The 15,113-nt window shown below is 39.9% G+C and overlaps 1 non-coding gene across 1 annotated transcript; it reads right to left on the bottom strand.

Moving 5' to 3' along the window:
* Positions 1-13,320: 13,320 nt before the first annotated feature.
* On the bottom strand, positions 13,321-13,426 carry LOC148860890 (small nucleolar RNA R71). Its single transcript, XR_016095299.1, has one exon. It is a non-coding gene; the product is annotated as a small nucleolar RNA R71 (small nucleolar RNA).
* Between the last annotated feature and the right edge of the window lie 1,687 nt (positions 13,427-15,113).

Below are 15,113 nucleotides of genomic sequence, written 5' to 3'. Positions count from 1 at the left end.
AAATTAAATCTTTTTAAATTTGATATTTATTTGGAACTGTTCTTTATAATTATCTTGATTTATGGGTTGTTCGTACGATGGAGGTCGAATTCTTTATTGGCGTAGGAAATCGCAAATTTGCAGTTCTATTAATTTTGGTCTGTAATTATTTTTTTAATTTCTAGACTGAATGTATAGGAATTTGATCTGATATAATAATTATAGAAAATTAGGGTTTTTCTATTTTATTTTATTTCAAGATCGAAGCTGGATGCACGGGAGAAGGAGATTTCACAGATGGAGAAATCGCTATCTACGATTTGTAGTTTGTGAAACTACAAACTGTGATCTAGCATCTATTTTGTAGGTTGCAGATGTACGAACAGCCCTAGTTTTGACTTTTGATTGTCTTTAATCAGTGATTTAATTTTTCAGATCAATTCTTTAATTATTTCTTGAATTAAAGTCAAACCCTAGACCCATTCGAACCAAGTTGGACCAAACTGGTTGGACCGAATCTATGGTTCAATGAGGCTGATCTCAATCCTAATTTCCCACTCTTGGGTCAAGGGATTGATGTTTAATTGTAAGAATTAAATCGGCCCACACCTGTAAGGCCCAGTTTTAAAATGTTAAAACTGCTTGAGCCCACTAACTACAGAAAAGCTATATGGGTTGAATTGCTTAATGCAATTCAACCCATATACCTAGATAATATTAATTAGTAATATTATGGATTAAATTGGGCTTTAATGATGGGCTTTACAGATATTAATTGATTGGACCAATTTTATCCCTGCATGTAATGTATGGATGTGTGATATGCAACGTTCATGGGCCATTAGCACTTGGCCCAAGCAGATACGATATTGGCTCTTGCGCTCACCATGGTTGAATGCACATCATTGTCATGGTGTTCTTAAAGATCATTGGATGATCTCCCTTTGTGGTGGGCCCCACACCTCCCTAAAGAAGATCCGTGTGAAACCCTAGCTGTTTAGGGCCCATCGAAATCTGGCTTTATGAAAGTCTATGGGAGCCACTTTTGTTTGATCTAAATTAAACTAGGGCGTAATAACTTTGTTCCCTCCTGAAATATGAGTGCATGTGATAGGGAGATTCATATGATAAACTCTCTAAAGGCCTTCCATCATTAGCATGAAGATGGGTCCTTCAGTAATGAGGAAGCGCACCATAAAATTGGACTATCTATTTGTTGTTGGATCTGTTGGAATGTTTCATAAGATGATAGGAGCGTCATAGACCGATGTGGGAGGGGCCTATCCTAAAATGGAAGACTCTCACATGGTACCTTGGCGTTCATGAATATGATGGGTGAGCACTCACTGGACAGAAAGGTTTAACCTAAAATGGCAATGAACCTTGTCTGACAGAGGCCAAAGGGAAAACTCATATGATGAGTGGATATGATCCTTCACAGAAAGGTGGTGGGGTTATAAAGCTAAAACAGTTGGCTCCATGCCCCCTATGTGATTTCTCACATTTTCAGAGACATAAGTCGTTGTTCCATCATTGATATAAGAGGGAAATCTCAGAGATGAATAAATGGAAATGGAACATAGATTAAAAGCAATATCTATGTAGATAACATGAATCAAATTAGGTTGTGGACTAATGTTTGCTTTTTGCCATAAATGGCAAATGGACAATTTACAAAGTTGTTGGATGACAACAAACTGAAAGGACCAAACTATGCTGACTGGTATTGTAACCTTATGCTGGTCCTAACTTCTGAGAAGTTGAACAAGGTGGCGAAAAACCCTGCCCTGGAGAGTCCGGGAAATAAGGCTTCTGAGGCCCGCAAGAGGGACTACCAAGAATGGAAAGAGAAAAATTCCCTGGCCCGGTGTTACATCATTGCCTCCCTAGACAATCTGATATAGAGGCAGTTCGATCAGATCAAACTAGCTGAGAACATATTGGACAATCTAAAGACAGTGTACGAAGAGCATAACCATTCTACTCGCCAAAGTTCTTGAAGCAGTTCATGACCGCCCAAATGTGCAAGAACCAGTAGGTTCATGACCATTGTCTTCGGATGATGGATTATATCAATGAACTTGATGCTCTTGGATCTGGGCTTGACCATGTCACGAAAGTAGACGCCATCCTAAATTCTCAGCCTCCTTCCATCAATCCGTTCATCATGAACTATAACATGAACAAGCAGAATGACAACATTCAGGAACTCAGCAATATGTTGTAGAGGGCCAAAAAACTGATAAAGAAGGATGAGCCTCTTGCTATGCTTGTTGAAGCTAGAAAGTCGGGCAAGAAAAAGAGGAAGGCTAAGAGAAAGCCCCAGAATAAATCCGCCAAGTCCAAGATGCAGAAAAAATACAGAGCATCAGATGGTTGTCACTTCTGCAAACAGACCAGCCACTGGAAGAGGAACTGTCCTCAATACCTGGAATCCAAGAAAAGTAATTTCAAATCCTATGTCATAGAAACCAATTTGTTGATAACTTCTGCTTCCTAGTGTATTGACTCTGGGGCTTTGACTCATGCGTGTAACTCACTATAGGGGTTCAGGATAAGCAGAAGACTGAGTGATGGAGAAGTAACTCTTTACTTGGGGACTTCTACAAGTGTTGCAGCTGCAATTATAGGAACCGTAGAGTTCATTTTCAGAGAAGGAATTATAGTTCTAAAAGATTGTCTTTATATACAGAATTTGAGAAGAATTTGATTTTTGTTTCAAAATTGTGTGCGGATGGGTATTCTATTCTTTTTGGTAATACGATTACTGTTAAAAAAAATAACAATTTCATCGCATATGGAGAACTTGAGAATGGTCTTTATGTTCTCCATCCTTCTCTGAAAACTAACATAGCTGAAACTACGTCAGATGATATCCCCTAAAAAAGAACCCGTGATACAGTTAATCCCATGTGCTTGTGGCATTACCGACTTGGCCATATTAACATAGATTGTATCACAGGGTTGGGAAAGGATGATCCTTTGGATTTTCAAACTGTAGAAGATCTTCCTAAAGGGATGAGAGATCCATCGTATGGACGCCCAAAACTTGCAGAATAAAGGGCGAATTTAAAAAAAAAAAACTTTCTCTCTTCAACTGGAAATTGCATTCCCTATTTAGAAAATCATATTTTCAAAGATCAATCTTGAACCATAAATTGAATCAGATCTGAACCAAAAGGAATAGGAGAGGATTATACCATATACGGAGAAATAATATCTCCCAACGAAGGTGTTCACACCTAAGGAAGGATCCAAAGACTGCTCCCACTGAAGATGACACAATTTAGGATGGAGCAGAATCAGCAGTGTTCTTCTCCAAGAACTCTATCCTTCGCAAGAAACAGTAGGATGGCACGTGAGCACAGCTTCCTATCAATCCTTTCACAAAGAACTAATGTCAAGATTGAATCTTGACTTCTCCCACAACTGGAGATCAAACTAGCAAACTGGGCAGCAAGAACAAGGAGGCGGCAAGAAAGAGTTTTGTAGGTTGCTTAAATCTTTCTTTAATGATTTCAGCTCTGAAGAGGATGTGAATATGTGTCTTCTAAAGGCTGCCACCCCCTCCTTCTTTTGTAACCCTAAAGGATCAGCTCCTAATCCAATTAAGAGTTGCTGATCCAAATCATATTTGGATCAAACATGCTTTTAAGTGATAAGGATAAACCCTTATCTTATCTGCAGATTTGACCAGCCTTCTCCTAATCTCATTAGGAGGTTGCTAGATCTGAATCATATTCAGATATGCACTCTCTGAGTGGATTGGGTTAAGACCCCAACCTATCTGTTGATCCATCTCATAATTCGCCCATATTTAACTTACTAAATTAGTCCAGTTCAAAATGGACATTAGGCCCATTAAGGTTATGTGCTCACTTAGCCTTCCTAACTGCTGCCCAGTTGGGCTTCCTTGTATGGGACCCAAGCATAGATCTACACATCAGCCACATGGGTTTGGCCCAGCCTTTGTTACAAGGCCTGGTCGAATACACTGCTATGGACAGTGCACCCCCTGAAACCAATCAAATAGGCTCTATGGGCCCAACACTTACCCTAAGTGGTCCCTGGGCCAAGCCACCTTGTAACACCTAGGGACAATGGGCAGATGCAAGATTATCCCACCAGGTATTATCCTCAATGGTCTTATACTCAACCTCTCAGCCCATAATTATCATACACTACCCGACAAGAGAGCACCGCTCCCTCGGCTACAAGGAATAGTGTTGCACTCTCTGCTTATATGGATCTCGGGAATTGAAACTTTTTAAAAGCATTTTAGAAACCATAATATATATATATATATATATATATATATATATATATATATATATATATATATATATATATATATATATATATATATATATATCTTTTACATCTCATATAAAATATATTTTTCAAAACAAATCTCAATGATTGAAATCGGTTGCCGACAGTCTTTGTTTCCAACAGGGAGAATGCATCCCCGATCATTACCTTTGTCCGACAAAGGGGCTGATCCTGTCACTATGATCACCCACTCAGATGAATTATCAAACTGTCCCAATATACCCAGGTTTTGACCCCCCTAAGGATCTCACTGATTGGTACATCAAAGACAGCCCAATCCGACACCTAGTGCAATATTATAATCGAGTCAAGGGGTTGGGTGTAACTTTCCAGTTTTGCCCATTACTCTCCAAGGTCTAGGGAAATACTGGAAATTTGGTCCAGTTCAAAGATTCAATTAATCCTACACTGCATGTGCCTAAGGTCTCACCTTGGCAGCTAGGACAGGCCACCCCAACCGACTTGGTGGCACAATAGTGTCAACCTTATCAGGATAGGTCTCCCCAGACCGTCTCATTGGCTGTGAACATTCTAAACTAACATGAGTCTCATCAAGTGTCCAGTTTAAGGGTATTACATAGAAATATACCAAAGGAACATGAATCAAATATGTACTTTTATTCATTTACAATAAACTCATAATGTACATCATTCTGATTGAAGCTAAGGGCATACAAAACTGTCTAACACTTCCCACTTGTGAACCTTGCCTTCAGGGTAAGATGACGAAATGGCCATTTAATGGTAAGCCAGAAAGATGTACAGGCATGCTTGACCTTATACATACAGATGTATGTGGTCCCCTGAGTGTTAGGACACGTAACCAGCACATTTATTTCATAACATTCACCGATGACTACTCTCGACATGGTTACGTGTACCTAATGAGACACAAGTCTGTCCTTTGAAAAGTTTAGAGAGTTCAGACAAGAGGTTGAGAAATGGTTATGAGAGAAATTAAGACCCTTCAATCAGATCGAGGTGGCGAGTATCTCTCTGACGAATTCAGGGACTACTTGAAGGTCAACGGGATAGTATCACAGTTAGGTCCTCCTGCTACACCATAGCTAAATGGTGTTTCAGAAAGGAGGAATAAGACCTTATTGGATATGGTCCGGTCACTTCTCGTACACTCAGAGTTACCCACATCATTTTTGGGTTACGCATTGGAGACTGCGATATACATGCTACACTAGGTGCTAACCAAATCAGTTCCGAATACTCTCTATGAGCTTTGGACTGGAAAGTAACCAAGTGTGAGACTATAAGAGGAAGAAGGGCCCTGATGGTAAGGTTGAGCCCTACAAGGCTCATCTGGTGACGAAAGGGTATACTCAGAAAGAGGAAATCGATTATGAGGAAACCTTTTTGCCGGTGGCCATGCTTAAATCTATTAGGATTCTGCTAGTTATAACAACATACCATGATTACGAGATTTGGCAAATGGATGTCAAAATTGCGTTCCTGAATGGAGATCTTACTAAAGATATCTATATGTAGCAACGGCAAGGTTTCATAATTGTGGGTCAGGAACACATGGTATGTAAATTAAATAGATCCATATATGGACTTAAACAAGCTTCTAGGAGTTGAAACATCTGGTTTGACTCTACTATCAAAAAGTTTGACTTTGAGCAGATTCTGGATGAGCCTACGTTTACAGAAGTCTAGTGGAGAGAAGGTTACGTTCTTGGTTCTATATGTAGATGACATTTTAATCATTGGGAATGATGTAGGAATGTTAACTACGGTGAAAGTATGGCTTTCACAGCAATTCTCCATGAAAGATCTTGGAGAAGCCTCCTATATACTGGGTCTTCGACTCCATTGAGATAGATCGAACGGATAATAGGATTATCCCAATCTGCTTACATTGACAAAATAGTCAAGAGATACAGCATAGAGAACTCCAAGAAGGGAAATGTTCCTTTCAGGCACAAAGTCACTCTCTCCAAGAAGATGTCTCTCAAGACCTCTAAGGAGATTTGGGGCATGAAGGACGTTCCCTATGCCTCAGTCGTAGGGTGCATCATGTATGCCATGTTGTGCACTCGTCCAGACATTGCTAAGGCAGTGAGTGTGGTAAGTAGATTCCAGGCCAACCCAAGGCAGGAGCACTAGACTGCGGTGAAAAATATACTTAAGTACCTTCGAAGGACAAAAGAGTTTTGTTTGGTATTCGATTATAGCTCACTACAGATCTAGGGGTATACTGATTCCGATTTCCAATCGGATCCAGATGATAGAAAGTCTATATCTAGGTATGTTTTCACAATAAAATCGTTTGATGTTTCCTAAAAGTCAATAAACAGGGGTCCTAAGTAGCAAAGATAACAGTCCACAACCCAATCTGATCACATTGCTGTAAGTGAGGCTACCTTATGAATAAAGGTATTCATTCTGGAATTTGGAATTCCGCACATCACCCATTCCACTGTGTGTGACAACACTGGATCTACGGGAGATTGATGTTAAAAGGTAGCATCAACGAAAAATGTAGCAAATCCATTGACTAAGCCACTAACACAGAAAGTGTTTGAAAAACACGTAAAAAGTCTGGGACTCCGGCTTGTACCCGATTGGACTTAAGTGCAAGTGGGAGCTATTAGACAGTATATGCCATTAGCTCCAATCAGATTGATGTACCTTATGACATTTCATGTAAATGTATAAAGTACATATTTGATTCATGTTATTGTGGTGTGTTTCTGTGTAATACCCTTAAACTTGACACATAATGTGATTCGTGTTACTTTAGAATGTTCATAGCCATTGGATAAGTCTGGGGAGATTTATCCTGCTAAGGCTGACACTGGTGTGCCACCAAGTGTTGGGGTGGCCTGTCTCAGCTGCCAGGGTGAGACCCAAGGTACATGCAGTGTAGCTTTACTTGAAACCCTGAATTGGACCAAAATTCCACTTTTGCCCTAGGCCTTGGAGATTGATGGGCAAAACTGGAATGTTGCACCTGACCCCTAGACTCGATTATGATACTGCACTAGGTATCAGATTGGATTGTCTTTGATATGCCAATCAATGAGATCCATAGAGGGGGTCAAAACCTGGGTATGTTGGGACAGTCCGAGAATTCATCTGAGCGGGTGATCATAGTGACAGGATCAGCCCCTTTGTCGAACAAAGGTAATGATCAGGGATGCACTCTCTCTTATGGAAACCAAAACTGCCGGCAGTTGATTTCAATCATTAAAATTTGTTTTTGCAAATTATATTTATAAATGGATATATATATATTATGGTTTCAAATTGTTTGCAAAAGGTTTTAATTCCCGAGATCCATGTGAGTAGAGAGTGCAGCAATGTTCCTTGCAGCCGAGGGAGAGGTCCTCTCTTGTCGGGTAGTGTTTGATCATTATGGGCTGAGAGGGTAAGTGTAAAACCATTGAGGGTAATACCTGATGGGCTAATCTTGCATCTACCCACAGTCCCTGGGTTTTTATAAGGTGGCTTGGCCCAAGGACCACTTAGTGTAAGTGTTGGGCCCAATAAGAGCCCATGGTGATGGGCTCAAGGGTTCACTGTCCATTACAGTGAATTCGGCCAGGCCTTGTAACAAAGGTTGGGCTGAACTCCATAGGGTTGATGTGTAGATCAATGTTTGGGTCCCACGCCATACAAGGAAACCCAACTGGGCAATAGTTTGGAAGGTTAGTGAGCACATGGACTTAATGGGCCTAAAGACCATTTCAAACTAGTTTAATTAGATCAATTAAAGAGGGGCGGATATGGGATTTGGATCAGCAAATAGGATAAGGGATTATCCTTATCCACTCAAAGAGTGCAGATCCAAATACAGATTTCGATTTGGAAACTCCTAATAAGATTAGGAGGGTTGATCTAATCTGCAGATAAGATAAGGGCTTATCCTTATCTCTTAAAGAAAGTCCAGATTCAAATAAGGATTTGAATTAGGAAACTCCTAATGGGATTAGGAGTTGATCTCTTTAAGGCTATAAAAGGAGGAGGTGGGTGAACCTCCAGTAACTCAACCATATCTTAGATCACAGAAAGAGAGAAGACAGCAACAGTAAGACTACGCCATCTTCTGCTCTTGTGCCCTCCTCCTACTACTACCATTGCCAGTTCATTCTCCACCTATAGGAGCGATCAAGAAGGGTTCTTGATATCAGTTTTTGGTGAAAAATTCATCTGATGTCGAAGCCCTCAAAATTAATGCTAGTCCCACAATAGAATTTTTGTAGTAATAGTGGTACTATGTCGAATCCCATAGGGAGCTAGGGAATAATTTCTTAGTCGAATGTGCAATACAATAGAGTAGGAAAATTAAATAATTAAAATTTCTAAAAGAACAAGAAAGCAATAGCATTATCAAATAAGAGAAATCAGTCTTACCGAATTCCGATTCAAGGGTTCGGATTAATCAATTAGTCATCGATCATAGGTAAACTTCGGCAGTCTTGCATTTCAACCATTTAACCTAAGATTTATTAGGATAGACATAATAAACCTTGTGTTTTTCTAAATCAGCTTACAAACCCAGGATTCGATTAACACTTATCACTAATCGACTGGGTACGATAGCGCTCCTAATCAGTTTTGATCTAATCCTATCCTATCTCTTATCTAGTAATCCCTCTTATCTAGTAATCTAATATCAATCATCTTATCCTTCTAAGATTACATTTGAAATTTAAATCTGAAGGGACTCTTTATTCTTGAATTCGAGTTGGCCTCTTTAATAACTAGGGCCGCTACAAGGCTTTCCTGCGAATTGGGCTTCAGCTATGGGTTGGGCTTCTCTACAAATTTTCTCCGACTACGGGCCCGATTTCGTCTTCAATGCAGACTGAATCTGTTAAAATCCAAAACATAAAAGTTATGGGCCTATCCCTCAACTTTCCAGTGCATCTTGAATTATCCAAATCGGAGTCCAGAATAGAGAGTTATGCCCAGATTACTGAATGGTTCCGAAACTGTGCAAAATCATCAAATTAGCCTTATTTTCTTCCAATCGCCTTCTTGCTTGCTCTGAATCGAAATACAAGAGTAATGAGTCCAATTAAGTGCTAAAATAATGAAAAGGAGTGAATATTTGGGGATAAAAATAGGGAACTTTCTAGTCTCATCAAGGGCTCGCCATCTGGCTGGGGAGAGCTCATCCATGATGTCTTGGGTGAAGGGTGGCTCCTTGGCAGGCTGGTTGTTCGGCTCTGTGGGTCAGACCATGGGAGGGGCTGCACTTCGTTCTGCTTGGTTGCACTCCGACTTGGTCAGGCATTGTCGAAGTTCTCTGATCTCTGCATCCCAGTTGCCCGAGCCCACAGGCGTGATTCTTTCTTTCTTGGGCATTGCTACACGATCTTTAACCGAACTGGATTCGGCAATGGAGACCAGTTCTTCTTGCATCCATCCACCAAGCCTTTCTTTTGTCGGAATCTGTGCAAATCGGTGTGTTATGCTATGGTCATCACGTTCACGGGACTGGGCCGAGGAGCCCAATCTTCTTGATGTTTGTTGCTTTTCTTGATCGGACCATCCCTTCCCCTTGTCCGACTGGCACTTTTTGGGGTCCTCAGGACGAGGATCGACTGTAGTAAGGGGTAGGAGGAGAGACGGTTTGAGGAGGTTGTGCCGCAAACCCCAGTGTTTGCATCATCGCCAAGATCTAGTCGACGTTTTTTTGCATCATTTAGAATTAGGCAGGGTCGACCGTGGTTTGCTACTGAGGTTTCTGAGTTTCGCGATGAGGAGGGATGCGATGAGAGCGGGATCCCCGAGATGGGGATCAGCCTGTTGAGCATTCAAATGTGTTTCTCGACATCTTTCTTGATCACACAGAGAGAGGATTTGGAATAGATTTTTGTGCATTTCACACAAACGGCACTAATCTGATGCTGCTCAATCCGAGGTAGTTCTTGAACCAAGGCCGCAGTCAAATAATCTTGCCAACTGGGCGGAGCCCAGGTGGAAGGAGGAAGCTACGCTCCAAGATCTGGTACCAAGAAAGTAGTTAGAGGCCCGAGGAGTTGTCCTCGAGTAGGTGCTCCAACACTCAAGTCAGTCGAGAATAGTGGGCGGTTGAGCTGAGCAATTAGAGAATGGTGCTGGTCCGAGTAGAGTAACAGTATGGAAGTCAAAAGTTGGATGCCTTACCTTGAGCGGGAGGAACCTTTTTATAGTCAAGAATCCGTGTTCTAGTCTAATGATGCTTTTGGAGTTGTCAGGATAAGGTTGCCCACCGAGGTCTTTGGGATAAGATCTAATCCCCAGCGGAGTTGTCCTCATCCATACAATGTTCTCCTGTCTTGGACGAGCTTATCCATATGACGTGGTGCCGATGTGGCCAAAGTGATAAGGCGGTCACGGAGGTGACACGTGGCACTCAGACCCTACTCAACCATGACCCAAACACTATGTATTGACTAAGTTAATATATTTTTAGCACTTATTGTATTTTTGTAATTATTGTATTTCTTCATTATCAATATATTTTCAATAATTGTGTATTTTCGCTATAAATTTTCAATAATTATTGAAAATTAAACTATTGTTATTTATCAAAGATGAGAGTATTAATTTAGTTGAAATTATGAATGTTCATGACTTGGTTCGTTTTGGTCATAGGCTATTTGGCCAACCAAATTGACCTGGTCAGGTTGGGTAGTTGGTTAGCTAAAACTGATTGACCTTTTGTGAAAATTGACACACACAAGTTGTATCTGTTTGGGTTGATTTTTTTGTTTGGTTAGTTGATACAAAAGATTTAAACTTAAAAATTTAATTTAATTTTAAAAATTACTGTGTAATTATTAAAAAATAATTTTAAAAATTAGATTTATGATATAAAACATTTTAGACTAAGAAATATGGGAAAATTTCCACTTTTCTATATTAAAATTTATATTTAAAATATAAAAAATATATATATGTATATATATATATATATGGCCAGTTTACAAATGGCCAATGTAAAACTGATCCAACTTGATAGTATTGAGAATTTTTTGAACCAAAGCCAACCTAAAATACTAGAAAACCAACCAACTCGGGTTGAGTTGATCGAGTTGGTTGGTTTCATCAGTTTGATGAATAAACCTAACTAAAATTAATTATTGTTATTTTTGTATTATAAAAAATTATTAAAAATAGTATATAAAATATGAATAATTATTAATTATTTAAAAAGTTAAAAATATAAAACAATTATATACTCTTATGTGTAGTCTATTAGGGTCATTTACTAGAAACACCTACATGGTTTTGATGATGATTCCTAATGGTTTTTACCTTAATTGAGCTGAATTTCAGGAAATTGGGAATTTGGGACAATTTAGAGTTAAGAGAACATAATACATGGTGATATGGCAGCAAGGGAAGGACTTCGGCCCACCAAGGAGAGAGGCACAACCGCAGCACTATGGGAGGCTCCAAAAGGCAGCTGACTTTAGGAGAATTGAAAAAAGGGGAGGACTCTAAACAAAAGGCTGAAAAGAAAAGTATAAAAGAAAAAGAAGGAGAGGAAACTAGGGTTCGACCCCTTGACACATGAACAAAGAGGAGAAGTGCTAGGAGAAGGATCACAATGCTGTTGAACGCGAATTGGAGAAGAGATCGAAGATTGTTGCAGAATTCCTAAGTTGTCTTCTTCTTTGATTCTGCGAATTCGGTAACCTAGATTCAATTAGGGTTTTTTTTGTTGAATCTTTCTTTCTTTCTATTATGCGAACCATGATGGATGTTAATTTAGATTTGTAATTAATATTCTAAGTTGATCTAATTGATAGTGGTTCAGACTTGGAATTTCTTGATTAGGGTTTTCGATTATAAGAGTAGTTTTGGCCGAATTATTCTTGTTTCTTGGATTACTTGAATTGCTTGAGAAAGGGTTTAGGTAATCAGATCAACTGATCAAGAAAACAGATTGAATGTATCTTAGAGATAATATGCATGATTCATTTGGCATTCATTCAGCAAGATTCAATTTCCTTCAAATTCTTTGTCCTTAACGATTCTATGGCAATTAAATTCTTGATAGAAATATAAGAATTGTTGCTCATAGATAAAGTGGGCTGTGCTCGAAAGAGGCTGCTCATACAATTAGGAATTAGCCAACCCATGACTGAATTCAACTTCGATTGGTTAGCTTAATGGTGTAATCGTTGAACCGGTTCTGCTAGTATTTTCGTGAAGCACTTCCTCTCATTACTTAAGGTGGTTTGGTCCGAGAATACTTAGGATAATTGGCTAATTAGGAGTTAAGTTTTTCCTCGTTTAACCTTTCGGATTGTCAGATTTCAAAAGGCTAAGTCAGTACTAGTATTTGTTGGATTAATCCCTGTGGGAACGATACTCTACTCATCAGTATATTATTTGATTGGCTAGTGCACTTGCTAGTGTAATCTAAATGCATCAAGTTTTTGGCGTCGTTGCTGGGGATTATCACAACAATATTAGGAACCATCTACTATTGTTAATCTGATTTGGTACAATATGTTCATGATATGTGTGTATTAGTATCTTTATGACTTTGACTTGTTCAGTTTATGACACGTAGAAGTGAAAAGGAGAGCATCATCTACGATCCAGAGATTGAACGAACTCTCCACCATCGCCTTACAGTTTCTAAGAAAGGGAAAGCTGAAAGTACAAAGATGGCCGAGCAAAGGACTACAATGGACTATGCCAAGCCAACCTTCACCGGGGCAGCCTCGAGCATTGTGAGACCAGCAATAGCTGCTAATAACCTTGAGGTCAAACCAGCAATCATTTAGATGATCCAGAACATAGTTCAGTTCTGCAGCTTGGCTAATGATGATCCAAACACTCACATCGCCAACTTCTTGGAGATATGTGACACATTCAAGCACAACGGAGTTAGTGATGATGCTGTGAGGCTCAGATTAATTTCGTTTTCGTTGAAGGACAAGGCTAAGACTTGGCTGAACTCTCTACCAGCTGGATCGATCACAACTTGGGATGAAATGGCCAGCCGCTCCCTATCCAAGTATTTCCCTCCATCCAAGATTACAAAGATGCAGAATGATATCACCACTTTCTCTCAACAGGACGGGGAATCATTGTATGAGTCATGGGAGCGTTACAAGGAATTACTGAGGAAGGTCCCTGATCCTGGATTTCTTGTATGGCTCCAAGTTCAGATGTTCTACAACAGATTGACTGAAGCAAACAAGACCATTATGGACGCTACAGCTGAGGGATCCAATAACAACAAGACCTCTGAAGTTGCCCATGCTCTTATTGAGGAAATGGCTGCAAATAACTATCAGTGGAATTCCGAGAGAGCCCAAGTTAGGATACAAACCGGCCTTCACAATGCAGACACCTATATGGCACTATCTGCACAAATCGGTGCCCTCAGCAAGAAGATCAATGAAATGTAGTTGGCAGCCATGCATGTTCATCTGTGAATGGTGTGGGGGAGGTCATATCAACACCGAATGCCAAGTTGGAAATCAATTCATGCAGTCCTCTGAGCAAGTAGATTTCGTAGGGAATTTGCAAAGGTAGCGAGACAATCACTATCCTCGTGCCTTTAACCCCGGATGGAGGAATCACCCCAACCTGTCTTGGTCAAATCAAAATGCGGTTTAACCCCTCCCTCAAAACTTTGCTCAGTCAAAAAAGAAATCTAATCTAGAGGAGTTGATGACCAAGTTCATATCAATTGCGGAAACAAGATTTCAAAATCAAGAGGCATCGATCAAGAATTTGGAGACTCAAGTGGGGCAGTTGGCACAGATGATATCTTCTAGAGTCCAAGGTACCTTGCCCAGCAATACAGAAGTGAATCCAAGGGAACAAGTGCAAGCCATTACCTTGAGGAGTGGTAAGGAGCTGCAAGAGGTGGAGAAGAAAACAAAGGAAGAAGGTAAGATGGGCACAACCCTAGAAACCGAAAAGAAGGAGGAAGAGTAATCGGATTCAAAGAAAGAGACAAGCTAAAAGCCACAAGTGCCATTTCCCAATAGGCTTAAGTGACACAAAATGAAAAAGGAATTCGGTAAGTTTCTTGAAATTTTCAAGAGTTTACATATTAACATTCCTTTTGCAGATGCCTTAGCCCAGATGTCATATTATGCAAAGTTCCTTAAGGAAATCTTGGCGAACAAAAGAAAATTGGGAGACGTGGCTACAGTTGCACTGAATGAAGAATGCCTAGCAATCCTCCTCAACAAGTTACCTCAAAAACTGAAAGATCCAGAGAGTTTTATTATTCCTTGCACTATAGGCAGTTTAAAGATTAATAAGGCATTATGTGATTTAGGAGCTAGTATAAATCAAGCATCCTAGGGGAATCATAGAGGATGTACTTGTTAAGGTTGACAAATTTATTTTTCCCGTGGATTTCATAGTGTTAAACATGGAAGAAGACGTTGATGTCCCACTTATCCTAGGGTGACCCTTCCTAGCTACAAGAAAGGTAATGATTGGTGTCCAACAAGGGCAACTCATTCTTTGGATTCAAGATGAGGAAGTAATTTTTAAAATGTTTGATGCTATGAAACATGCACCTTCTAGTGATAATTTATGTTATATGATAGATGTCATTGATTATACGGTTGGTGGGTGTTTCCAGGTTAACAGGGCGGTCGATCCCCTTGATCTATGCATACAAGAAGGAGAAGCCATAATGAGAGAAAACGAAAAAATTCAAAGCATGTTGACATACCTGAATGCCAATCCTCGGTTTCAAGGAAAGGGTTTCATCAAGTTAGAGAGCTTGGACAGACCCTCGATGCCAGAAAGCAAGTCTTCAATCGAAGAGCCCCCCACCCTTGAGCTTAAACAACTCCCACCACATC

Source organism: Nelumbo lutea, chromosome 4 (genome assembly GCF_056320005.1).
Source record: "Nelumbo lutea isolate HS-2025 chromosome 4, American lotus-T2T, whole genome shotgun sequence".
NCBI classification, from domain to species: Eukaryota; Viridiplantae; Streptophyta; class Magnoliopsida; order Proteales; family Nelumbonaceae; genus Nelumbo; species Nelumbo lutea.
The sequence above is the reverse complement of the archived record's forward strand: the minus strand, read 5'-3'. Positions and strand labels throughout refer to the sequence as shown.